The sequence below is a fragment of the Malus domestica genome, chromosome 10 (genome assembly GCF_042453785.1).
Source record: "Malus domestica chromosome 10, GDT2T_hap1".
NCBI classification, from domain to species: Eukaryota; Viridiplantae; Streptophyta; class Magnoliopsida; order Rosales; family Rosaceae; genus Malus; species Malus domestica.
This window is the reverse complement of record NC_091670.1, coordinates 9,722,468-9,738,218: the sequence shown is the minus strand read 5'-3', so window position 1 is coordinate 9,738,218 and position 15,751 is coordinate 9,722,468. Positions and strand designations below refer to the sequence as shown.

The 15,751-nt window shown below is 35.7% G+C and overlaps 1 long non-coding RNA gene across 1 annotated transcript; it reads left to right on the top strand.

The window, feature by feature from the left end:
* The first annotated feature begins 2,984 nt into the window (after window positions 1-2,984).
* Window positions 2,985-8,487, top strand: LOC103410487 (uncharacterized). The gene is made up of 3 exons (XR_525355.4): window positions 2,985-3,177; window positions 3,300-3,386; window positions 7,730-8,487. It is a non-coding gene; the product is annotated as an uncharacterized lncRNA (long non-coding RNA).
* The last annotated feature ends 7,264 nt before the right edge of the window (window positions 8,488-15,751 follow it).

Here is a 15,751-nt window from a genome sequence, read left to right as displayed (position 1 = left end):
AGTGGGTTTTCAAGACCAAACAAGATTCCGATGGTAATGTTGAGAAACTTAAAGCCAAATTAGTGGCAAAAGGTTTCACACAAAAAAAGTGTTTAGACTACACAGAAACATTTTCTCCAGTATCTACAAAAGACTTTTTGAATCATCATTTCCCTTGTAGCTCATTTTGATCTTCACTTACATCAAATGGATGTGAAGACTACCTTCTTAAATGGCAGTCTTGATGAAATAATTTACATGAAACAACCCCAAGGATTCGTTGAAAGGGGGAAGGAAGATTTTGTATGCAAGCTTAATAAGGCTATATATAGACTTAAACAAGATTCTAAACAATGGTATAAGAAATTTGATGAGGTAGTGGTTTCATTTGGCTTAAATGAGAACAAAATCGACAATTGCATCTATTTGAAGGTGGTGAAATCAGGTTTCATTTTTATGGTACTATATGTTGATGACATAAATGTGCACTTATTGAATGAAACCAAAAACATGTTGTCTAGCAGCTTTGACATAAAGGATTTGGGTGCAGTGCACTTTGTCTTAGGCATTGAAATTGTGAGAAATATATCAAAAGGAACTATTGGTCTTTCGCAAAAGAATTATATTGATAAAGTGCTTAATAGGTTCAACATATCAGGTTGTAGCAGTGGTGATGTATCTATTTCAATGGGTGACAAGCTTTCTTTAGCTCAGTGTCCAGTTACAGATTTGGACTTTGAAACTATGAAAAGTAAACCTTATGCTTCACTTGTGGGAAGTGTGATGTATGCACAAGTGTGCACTAGACCAGACTTGGCTTTTGCATTAAGTGTTCTTGGAAGATTTCAATCGAATCCTGGTGTGGCACACTAGAATGCAAGAAAGAAAGTTTTGAGATACCTCAAGAAGACCAGAGATTATGTTTTGGGGTTTCATCAAGTATAAAATCTGGAAGTTGTGTGATATACTGATGCTGATTTAGTTGGCTGAGTGGATGATAGGATGTCAACAGGTGGCTATGTTTTCATTATGTGTGGAGGAGCAATCCCATGGAGAAGCAAGAAACAAGCAACAAGAGTTGTATCCACAATGAAATCAGAATACATTGGCTGCTTTGAGGCAATGACACCAAGCAACTGGCTAAGGAACTTGATCCGAGAAATGCAGGTGGTTAAAGAATTGAAATGCCTTTAAAGATTTATTGTGACAATGCAACAGCTGTTTTCTTTTCCAAAAACAATAGAAGATCAGAAGCATCTAGACTAATGGACAATAAATATTAACTTGAAAGTTCAAGACAAAGTTAAAGATAGAGTCATTGAGATAGAACATCTTGGTACTTTTAACATGGTGGTAGACCCTTTGACAAAAGCAATACATGTTACAGCGTTCCAAAGACATGTTACGAGCATGGGTTTGCGAACATGCCTTGATCATGTTTGATTGTGCGAGTAAGGTACGATATCCTTACTCACATTAATGAATTTATATTTATGCAGTAATGTTGTTTAGCGTAGTTTCAAACTTCATAACTGATGTGTACTGCATGCATTTTGTTATTTCAAGTTTTCATGAAAAGTTTTGGTGATGCAGAAAACATAACGAATACATAAATGTATTAAAGGAGACCAATCTTATGTGGGAGGATTACTGGTACCATTGAAGCTCCCTACTGAAGTTCCCTAAGTTACAATGTCAGCACTTACCTTAATCAGTTTGTAATTCTAAAGTACTTATACAATATTTTTATGTATAATGTTTTCTTGAGTTCAATTGACAAGCCAGTGATTGATTGTAAAAGTCATTATGATTAACATGAGTCAATGATCACCTTGGTTGTCTTAACATATATTTTGAATATGGTTTAATTATACTCATGTGGGAGAATGTAAGGTTTTCAAAGGAATGTGAGTTATAATAAAACCATGATATCGAATATGTTATGAGGACTAATTGGACTTATATTAATAATGGACTTACAAGTATTTTATCATGATAAAATACATAAGAGGTAAATTATTAGAACTAAAGATAATGGAGTAAGAGTTGGTTAAAAACTCTTAAAACTCCAAACACAACTGCTACCACGATAGGAGCAGTTGTGATCTCACGTAAATAAAACTGCAGTATGGTCTCTCTTCTTAGACATGAGGTTTATATGCACCAGCCCTATCAAGAGTGGAACCATTCTGAGTCCTAGAGAAGAGAAAATCATTGCAAAGGTTTTGCCACAACAACTCTACAATCTGTTCATTAGAGTTTGTGTTGGTTGCCTATATCTCATGGCTAATCCTGCAAGTAAGTCTTGCATCCTTTATTTGTATATTAATACTACATGTTGACAATGATATTATATATAAATGTAGTCTAGTGATCTGGTTGATCAAGTTCGTTAAGTATCAAAATGCCAACACAGTGATCTCCGATTTGTTAGGAATTTGAATACATTCATTTGCACTTTCCTAATCTTTTAAAGTAAGTTAAGCATTAACTTCTCCTTGGTCTACTATTTGTGTTTATCCTTCTGTTTTCTTGATATGCTGGTGTAGCCAGTAGTGGAGCCAAAGCGGGGGCATTGGCATCCCTTTGACACCAATAAGTTTGTAAATGTACTCTTTTGAAATAAAATTTGACCCCTATAACAGCAGCAAGAGATGAAATAAATAAGAAAATAAATAAGGATCTTTAATATATATTTTTTTAATTGATACAAAACTAAAGAGAAAAATTGAACATGCTAACTTCTCTTTGTCAAAGACATTTTTTTTTAAAGAAAAACTAATGAAAAAAGCTTAAAACTTTGAATGTTAATGAAAAACCATATAGAACTTTATTTAATGGTTAGGACAAACCCAACATTAAATTAATTCAATCAAAATGGCTCAAACAATGAATTTTCAATTTTACCCGTACGGCATGCCCTTCCCCGTTTAACGTCTCTCTCTCCCTTTCTCGATCCTCCATCTTTTCTCTGCTATTGCTTTTATTTCCAACTCCTTCACTTCCTCCATTTTTGCAATCTCTCTCACTCTCTCTCTCTCTCTCTCTCTCTCTCTCTCTCTCTCTCTCCATCCAATCTCTTTTTCATTTTCAATTTGAATTCCACCGGTTCACAAATCAATTGAATCATCGAATCCGATAAGCACAGGCAAGCGGCTCAGTATCAAGCCTCTGGAGCTCAGTTTCTCCCGTCAAATAGTACGCTATCTTCTCGTTTCGGTTTCTTGTTTGAAAGATTTGCACATTTCTAATTTCCTTCCTGATTTCAATTCACGGTTTCTTTATTTTGTTATTGAATTTCTCCAATCAAATTAATGAAGAAGGTGAAGACTCTGGCAGTCGGAAGCTGGAGCTGCTGGGCTTGGAGGGCAAATGACAAACAAGGAGGTCAAGAGCTTGAACAAACGGTCAGAGCTGTTTCTTCATGCTTTTGCTTTTCAATTTGTTAGGTGCTTCATTTGGCACCTCCTATTTAATATGAGGGATGAGTTTTATTATCTAATTATCTCTTAATTACTTTTCTAGTACATATACATCTTAAATAGTTTATCGCAATCATCCAATTTGACCTCTTTTCATTGTTGACGTGGGATTCTATCTTTGTGAATGTTGATCTATCCCTAATGAGTTTTAACTCGATTAAATTATAATACTATATTTGCTGTGATCTGGATGGAATGAGTGGGTTGGGGCTTGTGGTTTTCAAATTTCAATCCATGAGTTGGAGGACGAGTAAATGGTTTTCATATTTCATTACAGGAAGTTGTATTTGGGAATAGCATTGCATTGTTCTTATGAATTCTAATCTTGATTCTGAGCAAACAAGCTATCGTCAAATGTTTTTACATTTTTAGGATTGTTGGCAATTGCTTAGCTGAGCAGGTTGCATCAGCCTTTTCCTGGGCGACTCGCATTGCCTCACCTACATTTAGGTGCCTGATCATAGTTTTCTGAGACATTGGTTGACGTGTAGTTGTAGACCTTTCTTTTTTCCTTTTGTTGTGGTTTGGATTGGGGAATGGTGTTTGTCTAAGCATTTAAAAGGTAACTGATATCCGATGGTTGACATGATAAGTGAAATTATTTTGGAGTTCAAATGGTAAGCTTGTGGATGAATGGTTGATATAATGGACAACGTAAAAAGTTTGATCCTTATCCTACCTTAACAAATATGTTCATTCTTATTAGTTCAAAGCATTCAACCCCTTCAGACTTTGGTCTTTGACCAGGAGGAATTTTGATCACAAATCTATTTGCCTTTGGTCACAGTGATAAGTTAGAAAAGTTATTTATCTTTTGGTTACTTGTTATCAGCTTTATATTGCCAACTTAGTATAGCTTAAACTCAAGAAAACGCTAAGCATGACAAAAGGTCAAAAGAGTACAATGTCACATCCCGACCCGAGGTCCACCACATCCCGGGCTCGACACCGCCGTAGCACGATATTGTCCGCTTTGGAGCCCAACCACACCCTCAGGTTTTGTTTCTGGGAACTCACACGAGAACTTCCTAGTGGGTCACCCATCATGGAATTGCTTTCGCACGAACTCGCTTAACTTCGGAGTTCCGTTGGAACCCGAAGCTAGTGAGCTCCCAAAATGCCTCATGCTAAGTAGAGATGGGAATATGCATGTAAGGCTTACAGGATCCTTACCCCTGGGCGATGTGGGATGTTACAATCCACTCCCCTTAGGGGTCCGACATCCTTGTCGGCACACTTCTGGCCAGGGATTGGCTCTGTACCAAATTGTCACATCCCAGCCCGGGCTCCAACCACATCCCGGACTCGACTCCACTGTAGCACGATATTGTCTGCTTTGGGCCCCGACCACGCCCTCACGGTTTTGTTTCTGGGAACTCACACGAGAACTTCTCAGTAGGTCACCCATCATGGGATTGCTTTTGCGCGAACTCGCTTACTTCAGAGTTCCGTTGGAAACCGAAGCTAGTGAGCTTCCAAAAAGCCTCATGCTAGGTAGAGATAAGAATATACATGTAAAGCTTACAGGATCCTCACCCCTGGACGATGTGGGATGTTACATACAATCTTTCTTAGCACTACGATAATTTTGCGTCCTATAATATTTAGAGTTTTAATTTTTAAAACTGAGCTGAAATAATCCACACTATTTTTGAAATTATAGTAAGATGACACATACTATTTTTGAAAACTGAACCAAAATAACACACTATTTCTGGAAGGAAATAAAATAAACACTTTTTTTAAACTACAACAAAATAAACTACACTATTTCTGAAAATGAACGAAATAAACTCACACTATTTATGAAAATGAAAAAAAATAAACATTATTTCTAAAACTATAGCAAATTAACGAACATTATTCTTGAAACTAAACCAAATAACTCGTAATATTTCTAGAATTATAGCAAAATAACCCACACTATTTTTGGAACTACAACAAAACAACCCACTATTTATGAAACTGAACAAAAAGAACTCACACTATTTCTAGAACTACAGCAAAATTACACACTATTTCTGAAACGGAACCAAAATAACTCACACTATTTCTAAAACTAAACCAAAATAATTCACACTATTTATGAAACTACATCAAAATAACTCACATTAATTATGAAACTGAACTAAAATAACTCACACTATTTCTGGAACTACAACAAAGTACAAACTATTTCTGAAATTGAACCAAAATAACCTATAATATTTTTGAAATTGAACCAAAATAACTCACATTATTTCTAAAACTACAGCAAAATTAAACACTATTTTTGAAATTTAACCAAAATAACCCAAAAGTGAATAAAAAAATCCACACTATTTCTGAAATGAACAAAATAAACATTATTTATAGAAATACAGCAAAATAATGCACATTATTTAAGAAATAGTTATGGTACCCATGTTCTGTTCTATAAATAGTAATTGTTCAGTTTATGAAATAGTGATAGTATATTTGTCCAGTTCTAGAAATAATTGTTCAATTTATGTAACTGTTCAGTTTACGAAATTTTAGTTCTCCAACCAAAAAAAAAAGAAAAAGATTAATCCTCTCCTCATGCACTTCCTTTCCATGTAAATGCTTCTACAAAATTGATATTTTCAAATTTGGTCTTGCAAATGGTGTCATTACTTAGTTTTAGAAATAGTGGCAATGTTCAGTTCTAAAAATAGTGTTAATGTTCAGTTACAAATATAGTGAAGTATTAGTGTTGAGTCCTAGAAATAGTCAGTTTTCAGTTTAAGAAATAATGATAGTACTAATATTCAGTTTCAGAAATAATGATAGTATTTGTATTCAGTTTGAGAAATAGTGATAATAGTCAGTGTTAAGTTTAAGAAATAGTGATAAGAGTAGTGTTCAGTTTAAAAAATAGTGATACTACACATGTTCAATTCTAGAAAGAGTATTTAGTTTAAAAATTAGTAATAACATCAGTACTCAGTTTAAGAAATAATGATAGTACATTTATTCAATTCGAAAAATAGTTAGTATTTAGCTTAACAAATAATGATAGTACAAGTTTTCAATTTAATAAATAGTCATTTTTCAGTTCTAGAAATAATCAGTATCTAGTTAAAGAAATAGTGATATTGTCGCATCCCGGCCCGGGGTCCACCATATCTCGGGCCCACTCTACCACTGTAGCACGATATTGTCCGCTTTGGGCCCCGACTACGCCCTCACGGTTTTGTTTATGGGAACTCACACGGGAACTTCTCAGTGGGTCACCCATCATAGGATTGCTCTTGAGTGTTACTCGCTTAACTTCAGAGTTCCGATGGAACCCAAAGCCAGTAAGCTCCCAAAATGCCTCATGCTAGGTAGGGATGGGAATATACATATAAGGATCGCTCCCCTGGGCGATGTGGGATCTTACAATCCACCCCCTTAGGGGTCCGACATCCTCGTTGGCACACCACAGCCAGGGTTAGGCTCTAATACCAAATTGTCACATCCCAACCCGAGCCCCCACCACATCTCTAGCTCTACTCTACCGTAGCATGATATTGTCCACTTTGGACCCCAACCACGCCCTCACACTTTGGTTTCTGTAAACTCACACGAGAACTTCTCAGTGGGTCACCCATTTTGGGATTGCTCTCACGCGAACTCGCTTAACTTTGAAGTTCCGATGGAACCCGAAGCCAGTGAACTCCCAAAAGGCCTCGTGCTAGGTAGGGATGGGAATATACATATAAGGATCACTCACCTGAGCGATGTGGGATCTTACAGATAGTATATGTGTTTAATTCTAAAAATAATCAGTGTTTAGCTTAAAAAATAGTCAGTATTCATTTTAAGAAATAGTAATAATATTAGTGTTAAGTTTAAGAAATAGTGATAATACCCGTGTTTAGTATACAAAATAGTGAGTATTCAGTTTAAGAAATAATAATAATACCAGTGCTTAGTTTATGAAATAGTGAATGTTTAGTTAAGAAATAGTGAAAATACCAGTGCTCAGTTTATGAAATAGTGAGTGTTTAGTTTAAGAAATAGTGTGCGAGCTTTCAGTTTAAGAAATAGTGATAGTGCTAGTGTTCAGTTTAAGACATCATAATAATACTAGTGTTCTATTTAAGAAATAGTAATGGTACCCCTATCCAATTCGAGAAATAGTTAGTGTTCAATGTTTATAATTGACAATTTTGTTTACTTGGGGAAATATTGTAGCTATTTGATCTTTCTTTTTTTACTTGAAGACGTAAAGTATCAAATTGTTAGTATTATATCAATGCATTTTTTTGTTGATTTGTTTTCAGGTTGTTGCTGGGATAGAACAAAGCCACGAACAACGCTACTGGTAAAGGCATATAACAAGGAGAAGATGGTGGTATTGAAAACACCCGAGGCGGTGAAAATACCGAAGCTTTACGAACAAATCTACAAAACCATTGTTTTATCTGTCAAGAGTCGAGACCTTACTTGCAAATCTACAAAGACTCAAAAACTAGAAATGAAACTGAGATAATTTCCAATGGAAATGGCTCCTGCATTATTGGAAAATGGGTTCTAAGTGGTAAGCAAAACTAAGAGTGGACATTAATCAGCAAAAGAATTTGAACCACCTAATTACAAATAAGTAATAAATTAATAAAATAATATTAAAAAAGAAAAAAAATATATATATATGTATATGTGTGTGTGTAATAAAAGTAATTGGGGAAGCAATTGCTCCCATTTTCTTTAAGCGTGCAAAATGGGTTAAGGAGGTGGCCATTCTCCTTCACCCACGTTGAGTTTTACCTCCCTTTTAGGAGGAAGGGGGACGACAAGAAGAAGACAAGAAAAGAAAAGCAAAACTTGAAGAGAGAACGAACGGCCAAAAGAAAAAAAGAAAGAGAGAAAGAACTGGCTGTTAGGATATAATAGTGCCAAGTGTTACATGTATAGCTTACCATGTGTCTATGTATCATTGGTTAAGTCTTGAGTTTGTTATAGTTGTGTATTTATAAGACAAGTCAATGTATTGTATTGTATTGGATTGAATAATGTGGTAATAATAATTCAGTTTACAAAACTCTCTCTACTTTCCCTCTCTAATTTCCCTCTCTACATTTCATAGCTCTTACATTTTCTTACAGTTATCATGGTATCTTCGCCGATCAAGGCTTGCGCCGTCGGTTGATGATCCTATTGCTTCCGCTCGTTTGATTCTTCGTGTTGTTTGATCGGAGTGTTGCCTTTGTTGCTCTGTAGCAACGTCTAATCGTTGGAGTTCGTGGGAGGTGTTTGTCGGTGGTGATTGTCGGTGAAGTCGGTGTCGTCGTCGTCAAAGTTCCTTAGAAACCCTAGTGTTTAGGGGATTTATCGCGGTGTTGAATCGTCAGAGTTTCGAAGGTGACATTCTTCTGATTGTTTCCTGATTCTTCATCCCTTGCCTCTTGATTCTTGTTCCTCTAAACCCTAATTTTTTGGGAATTGTTGTTCACGATTCCTACTGTATTCTGTGTTTCTGCGATTTGCCTATTTGTGCCGTGCTTGATCTGTTTGTATCTTCACAATGGTTACCTCTGCTCAGTTAATGCTTACACAATCGCTTATTGCTTCTTTATTTCCAAGTGTGGGTAATATTGTTACTATGAAGTTAGATGACTCAACTATGTGACTTGGAATTTTCAATTGGAGTTGTTGTTAGATGGTAATGGAATTCATGGTTTTGTTGATGGATCCATTATGTGTCCTACCAAATTTGTTGATTCTAAATCTGAGGGGGAGGTTGATAATCCAATGCCAGTAATCTCTGATGCATACAAGGTGTGGAAAATTCATGATAAAGCATTAATGACTCTTCTTACTACTACTTTGTGCACTGCTGCTTTATCTTGCGTGATTGGATGTCAGAGTTCTCAAGAAATGTGTCTTAGGCTTAGAGAACGGTTTGCGAACATGACTAGGACTAGCATAGTTCAGATGAAAATTGATTTGCAAAATATACAGAAAGGATCTGAATCAATTGATGAGTATCTTTAAAGAATTAAGGATACCAGAGATCAACTTGTTGTTATTGGGGTCTTCATATCTGATGAGGATATTGTGATTATGGTTCTTCGAAGCCTCCCTTCTGAGTATAACACCATCAAGTATGTGATTCGTGGTTGTGCAACTCTTATGTCCTTGAAAGAGTTGCGTTCACAGCTTCGAGCTGAGGAGTCCACTTTGCAAAAAGTTTCCAAGCAAGTTCCTTTAATGTCTGCAATGCTGGCTCAATCTTCCAAATCTGGCACACGGGTAGCTTTTCCGGTTCTTCACAGTTTCATGAATCCCAGTCACTTCAAAAAATGCCTTTTCTAAATCAATTCTCCCAACTGCCTGTGTCTGGACCATTTGCTTTTGTGTCTCAAACTGGTTCAGGGTCTTACAACAATTCCCGAGGAAACAATTGGAAGAACAAAGGCAAAGGCAAGAAGTTTTTATCCGGATTTCAACCTTCTCAATCTCAATTCTCAGGAGGTCCGTCATATCCTCAACAATTTCAGTCTGGTGTTCAACCTTCAGGACAACAAATGTTATCCTAAAAAATGCCTTGAATGATAAAATTGTCATTAACAATGTTACACTGAATACAAAGCAATGGCAACAACTATTGTCGAGCTTGTGTGGCTACAACAATTACTCAAAGACTTACACATTGATACTTCTCTACCTCCTTTACTTCATTGTGATAACATCTCGGCTATGTCTTTGTCAACTAATCCTGTTTTGCATTCCAAAGCAAAACACATAGAGATTGATTGTCACTTTGTGAGGGAGCGTGTTCAGCAAGGCACTATTTCTTTGCAGTTTGTGGCTTCTGTGGACCAATATGCAGACATTCTCACCAAGGGTTTATGTTCGCCATTGTTTTCTGCTCATTGCTCCAATCTTATGCTTGGACAATCCCAGCATAAGATTGAGGGGGAATGTTAGGATATAATAGTGCCAGGTGTTACATGTATAGCTTACCATGTGTCTATGTATCATTGGTTAAGTCTTGAGTTAGTTATAGTTGTGTATTTATAAGACAAGTTGATGTATTGTATTGGATTGAATAGTGTGGTAATAATAATTAAGTTTACAAAACTCTCTCTCTACTTTCCCTCTCTAATTTCCCTCTCTACATTTCACAGCTCTTACATTTTCTTACAGTTATGACTGGTTGACATAATGGTATACTTGTAAATGAAGGAAAGTTTATTTCTAATAGAATTGGCCGACAGAATAACATTGCTGTTAGGTGCAAAGGTGGAAAGAAAAAATCATTTCGTTTTGGGCTTTTAGTTCAGCCCATGTGTGTTAAATGTTTGTGAGTCTAATATAGATTAGCTTTGTCCTTATGATTAAATATGAAGCCTTTTGGTTAAATAATAGCATAGGGTGATTTTTTATTAAATTAAACTTAGTTTAAACCCTTTTCATTAAAGCTCCATTTTTTTAATTGACACAAAACTAAAGAGAAAAATTGAACGTGCTAACTTCTCTTTGTCAAACACGCACACGCACAAGGTCTTCTAATTCTCCTCTGTGACGACTCCACCACAGACGCCATATCCTCAAATCAAATTCCAAGTTTCTCCGTTGTTCAGGTTTAGTTAGACACCTCCACCGCAATTGGTTGTACTATCTGGGAATCCCAAATTTCCAATCATCGATAATTTTTCATATCTTCAATTTATTGTGGTTTGTAGGTTTTCACTCAATTCTAGTTTTGGACGGAGCAAAAGAAGGGATATGACGGAGAAAACAAAACTTACAATTAGAAGGTCTGAGTGCCATCGTCTCCATTTATAATAATGGGCATGAAAAAAGTTCTTAAATGTAGTATAATATAGTAAGACTTATGGTTAATTTGTGATTCTTTATTCCAAATTTCATTAGTTAATTCTATAATAGTTTGGTTGTATATGTTGAGAAAGGCATATTTGTTTTTATTGATAATGATGTTGTAATACGACGTTTTCAAATATGAGAACACGTCGTGAACAATTATAAATGAAATTATTGTCGATTTTTAAGGCTTTTTATATTAGCACCCCACAAAATGTTGAATGCACCTCACATTAAAATTTAATATCAAATGACTTATTTACCCCACTATACAATGACAATTTTGGGCTTATTAGGTTTTAAAAAAAAATAAAAATTTCTAAATACATCCCAAATCACTTTTAGCGTATTATTTATCCTCTCAACTATCAAAACCCTCCCACCCTCAATTGTTGAACAAAACCCTAACCAATGAAACTACAAACAAGTTGATTGAGAAAAATTGTTTTTGACGAATGGAACACGAAATTGATGTTTCGGAAGCTTCACATGAGGTAAGACTTCATATTTTTCATTGTTTTTGTGATTTCGACGACATCGATAGTTATTTAATCTTGCATTTGCTACGTTATTTAAACTTCTATATTCATATTTCTTTTAGGGATCACAAGGATCCCTGTGGCTGTTCATCAGTTTCTTTGCTGCTAGGGTTTTGTTGTTTTTTGGGCTTTGTTTTTGTCTGAGAAACTCTATAATCTGGTTACTGGCATGAAATTAGTAATAGACTGAATAAGAGGTCTCCTAATAGATTATTTAAACTAAGGTTACTGCAGCCCTAGCATCCTAGATCTTTGGTACTATATTAAAGCAAAAAAGAAACTGTTAGCAAAGACAGAGGGATGACATATGGGCATCATTAAAGTTGAGCATACTATACGACTCTCTTGACCCAGATCCAGAATCTCCTTGTAGTTAAAAACAGGAATCTCCTCTTCACTGGCCAGGCTTGACTTCTCCCCCCAAAGCAGAATTACAAATTTCATGACAACCTTGGACGAGAATGCTTCTGCGATCCGATTGAACAATTCAGGACTGTCCACAGCAAGTGCGACACTGTAGTAGTGATGAAACTTAAGATTATTTTATGGAGTCATCAAGGAAAAAAGAGAAGGAAACATGTGTTAGAAAATGTGGGGTGTATAGAAAATATGGGGTGTATGTACAAAATATAAGGTATATATTGAGAATGTGTGGTGACACACCCCGACCGAGGTCAAGGCATGCTGGCCGTCACGTGAGAGTGACGTAGCCATGTGCACAGTGTGGAAGCGATAAAGATAGCAAACATACAAATAATTAAAAACCATAATACTAGTGTGCACTACTAAACATAAAATGATAGGAGTTATACAGTAAACACTCTTAATCAGAGCATAAAGTTTAGGTGCAGTCCAGTAGGACAAGTACTAGTTACACAGTACCAGGAATGTCCTACTATTATTCGAATAGGTCAGAACTGCCGAAGATCTCGAGCCACCCACAACAATCTTACTTCAAACCTGGAGGGACGCAAAACAGAAAATGTGAGTGGGCAAAAACAAATGTTTTACAAAATCATTTCATTTATCAACATACTAACCCCTCGCTGTAAAACATATAAGATTTTCCTAGAACCAAGATATAAGCATATATAAAATATATTTGAAATCATATCGAGTCAATTCATGCTTCACATAATCATATTCATATGTATGTCATGCCAAAATATAACAAAGTAAACAGTTCAGGTAAGAATGATTTCATGGAAATACGATATGTTAGCCGGAACTCCTATGGTAGTCTATACGGCTGAATTCATAGCTCAAACTCAATCTAGCCGAAGTCACTATTATGACATGTACGGCAATATTTTGCACATAAGTCGGAACCACTAAAAAGGGGTCTGTACGACAAGATTGAGTGTAATATAGTTATGCTCAATTTTACTCTCTAAATGCTAGCTGTGCGATAATATGTTAGTCACATACTAGTCAGAACCACCTATAATGGTCTGTACGACAAGACTGTGCACCTAATTGGATCCAATGTGAGCATATGGTGTGGGAGGTGACGTAATATATAGGCATGTGCCAATTCTCTCTCTGGCTAAATCGCAATCACCCTAGTGCAGGTTATGAGCTCAATGTTCATCAATGCATTTATAATCATTCTATTCACAACTAAGGCCTTTGTCTCAACTATTGTATGACTGCATCTAACATATCGTTAGACTGCCTACGTACCCTGAATAGGGATCAAGTCATTCGTAGTTCACATAATCAAATATAACTTACGTGAACTTACCTGTGCCTCCACAGCACCACATTTATATATATCTAAATATATATGCAACTATGAAATGCATAACCAAAATATAAAGGCATATCATTTATAAAACATTTCTGGGAAATATAACAAGTATATAACTATATATTGAAAACAAAAGGCCACTCACTGATATGTCGACGGGTCGTAACCCCCGAGTCGCCCGTGGATACGCTTGTCCTCGGGATAAGTCTCACCTATATGCGAATTAACTATAAAAACGTTATTTTAAAGCACATAGACAAAACTAACTAATAACTTCTCAACTAGCTAATAACTTCTCATACATTGCTCAAAATTAGTATATGAATATACCATAGTGATCTATACAACCTCACGAACATTGTGATATGTTTAGAAAATTTTTCCTATGGTTCATGCGCCCCCACGCGCCAGGGAGGGCACGGCCTCACGCGTGGCCCACGCGTATCTTCTTCAACCTCCAGACTCCGGCGACCGTTGCTGGCGCCGGAAACTGGGCAAAATTTCAAACTCACTATTCTCAACCATTTTTCATGAAATTTGAACCAAATGAAAGCTTAGAGTGAGAAGAATAGCGTTATACCAATTTGAAGCTTCAAATATCACGAAATCACATCGAGGAAGCTTCGAAATTCCGACCAAAACTGCAACTCGACGTTTCTCATAATCCCGACGTCCAAATTCCTCGAACGAGCTACCCCGAGACTCGTGAGGACCTCATTAAGCTTCCTATAAGCTTAGAATTCCCTGAAATGCAAGGTTTTACGTCCACATGAATAGTGCATGAAAATTGGGTTACGGGTTCTTGAGATTTCGAAGGGATTCTTACCTGAAATGGGTACCAATCAACTCGTAGCACCATGAGGAACACAATGATGCACCCAAAACCTTCGATTTGTGAAGTTTGGGGTGATCTTGAAGCTTGTCCGTACGAATAGCAAAGAGAGAGAGAGAGAGAGAGAGTGTGAGTGAACCCAAGAGAGAGAGTGTAAGGGGAGGAAGAAAGAGAATGAGGTTTGTGTGTGTGTGTGTGATCCACGTGGGTCACCCATCCAAAACCACAAAATAATCTTTAAGTCTCAATATGTCATACACACACACGACAATTTCCCTGTCCAAGGATAAAACCGTCATTTCACATTATCGAAAAATTAATTATTTGGGACGGGCTGTGACATGTGGTGTGGGGGTATTATGAGAAAGTATGTGGGGTGTATTAAAATAATTTTTAAGTGAAAAAGCAAATGTGGGGTGTATTACGTATGTGGGGTTTATTTAACAATTTGTGGGGTGTTAATATAATAAGCCTTTTTTAAAGCTATTTTTTTTACCCTATGATTGTACATTCCTGGCTCCGCCACTAGGTGCAGCCCTTTTAATAGACTCTTGTTTAATAACTTCCTTTTGTTCTACTATCAAATCTATGCATTTCTGCACATGTGGTAAATTGTCGCAATAAATTGTATATATTATGTCAGGGAAGACAGGACATCCTTACCTTAAGGGTCACTTTGGTTCCGTTCCCTAGTTAACCTAATTGTTAGAATTAAACCTTATTTGTTTGAATAATTTGATCCAGGTCCCTGACATTATTTAATAGATTTACTCCTACATTTATGCATTCAATATCCCATAAATTATAAAATATAAACAAATTTAATAATATTTACAATATAGCAATTACTTAAAATTCAATAATAGAGCAATGTTATGCTTCACATGGTTCTAGCAAAAATAATATACCCATGTGACTATTGCTATATTTTAAGAAATAACTATTAATATATTTAAAACATAAAATAATTACATATAATCAGCATGGGTACATTCAAAAAAAAAATATGGGTACATACTAAATAAAAAATATGGGTACATATCAAAATTCAAAATTATTGGTACAAATTAAAACTAAAAAGAATATTGGTACAAATTAAAAAAAAACGGTACAAGTTATAAATAGAAACATATGAAAACAAAATATACTAAAAAGGTATATTTGGAAATGATTAATAAATTTTTCATTTTTAAAATTGACCAATGATGACTTGTAAATAATTTTAATATTCAAATAATGACATGGAAATTAATCAAGGGACCTTGATAAAAAATGAAAAAGAAATAAGATTTTGTTGTAGGCCTAATTTATTGAAATATAATAAGGACAGAGAGAAAGGGGGTGCGGTATAGTAGAG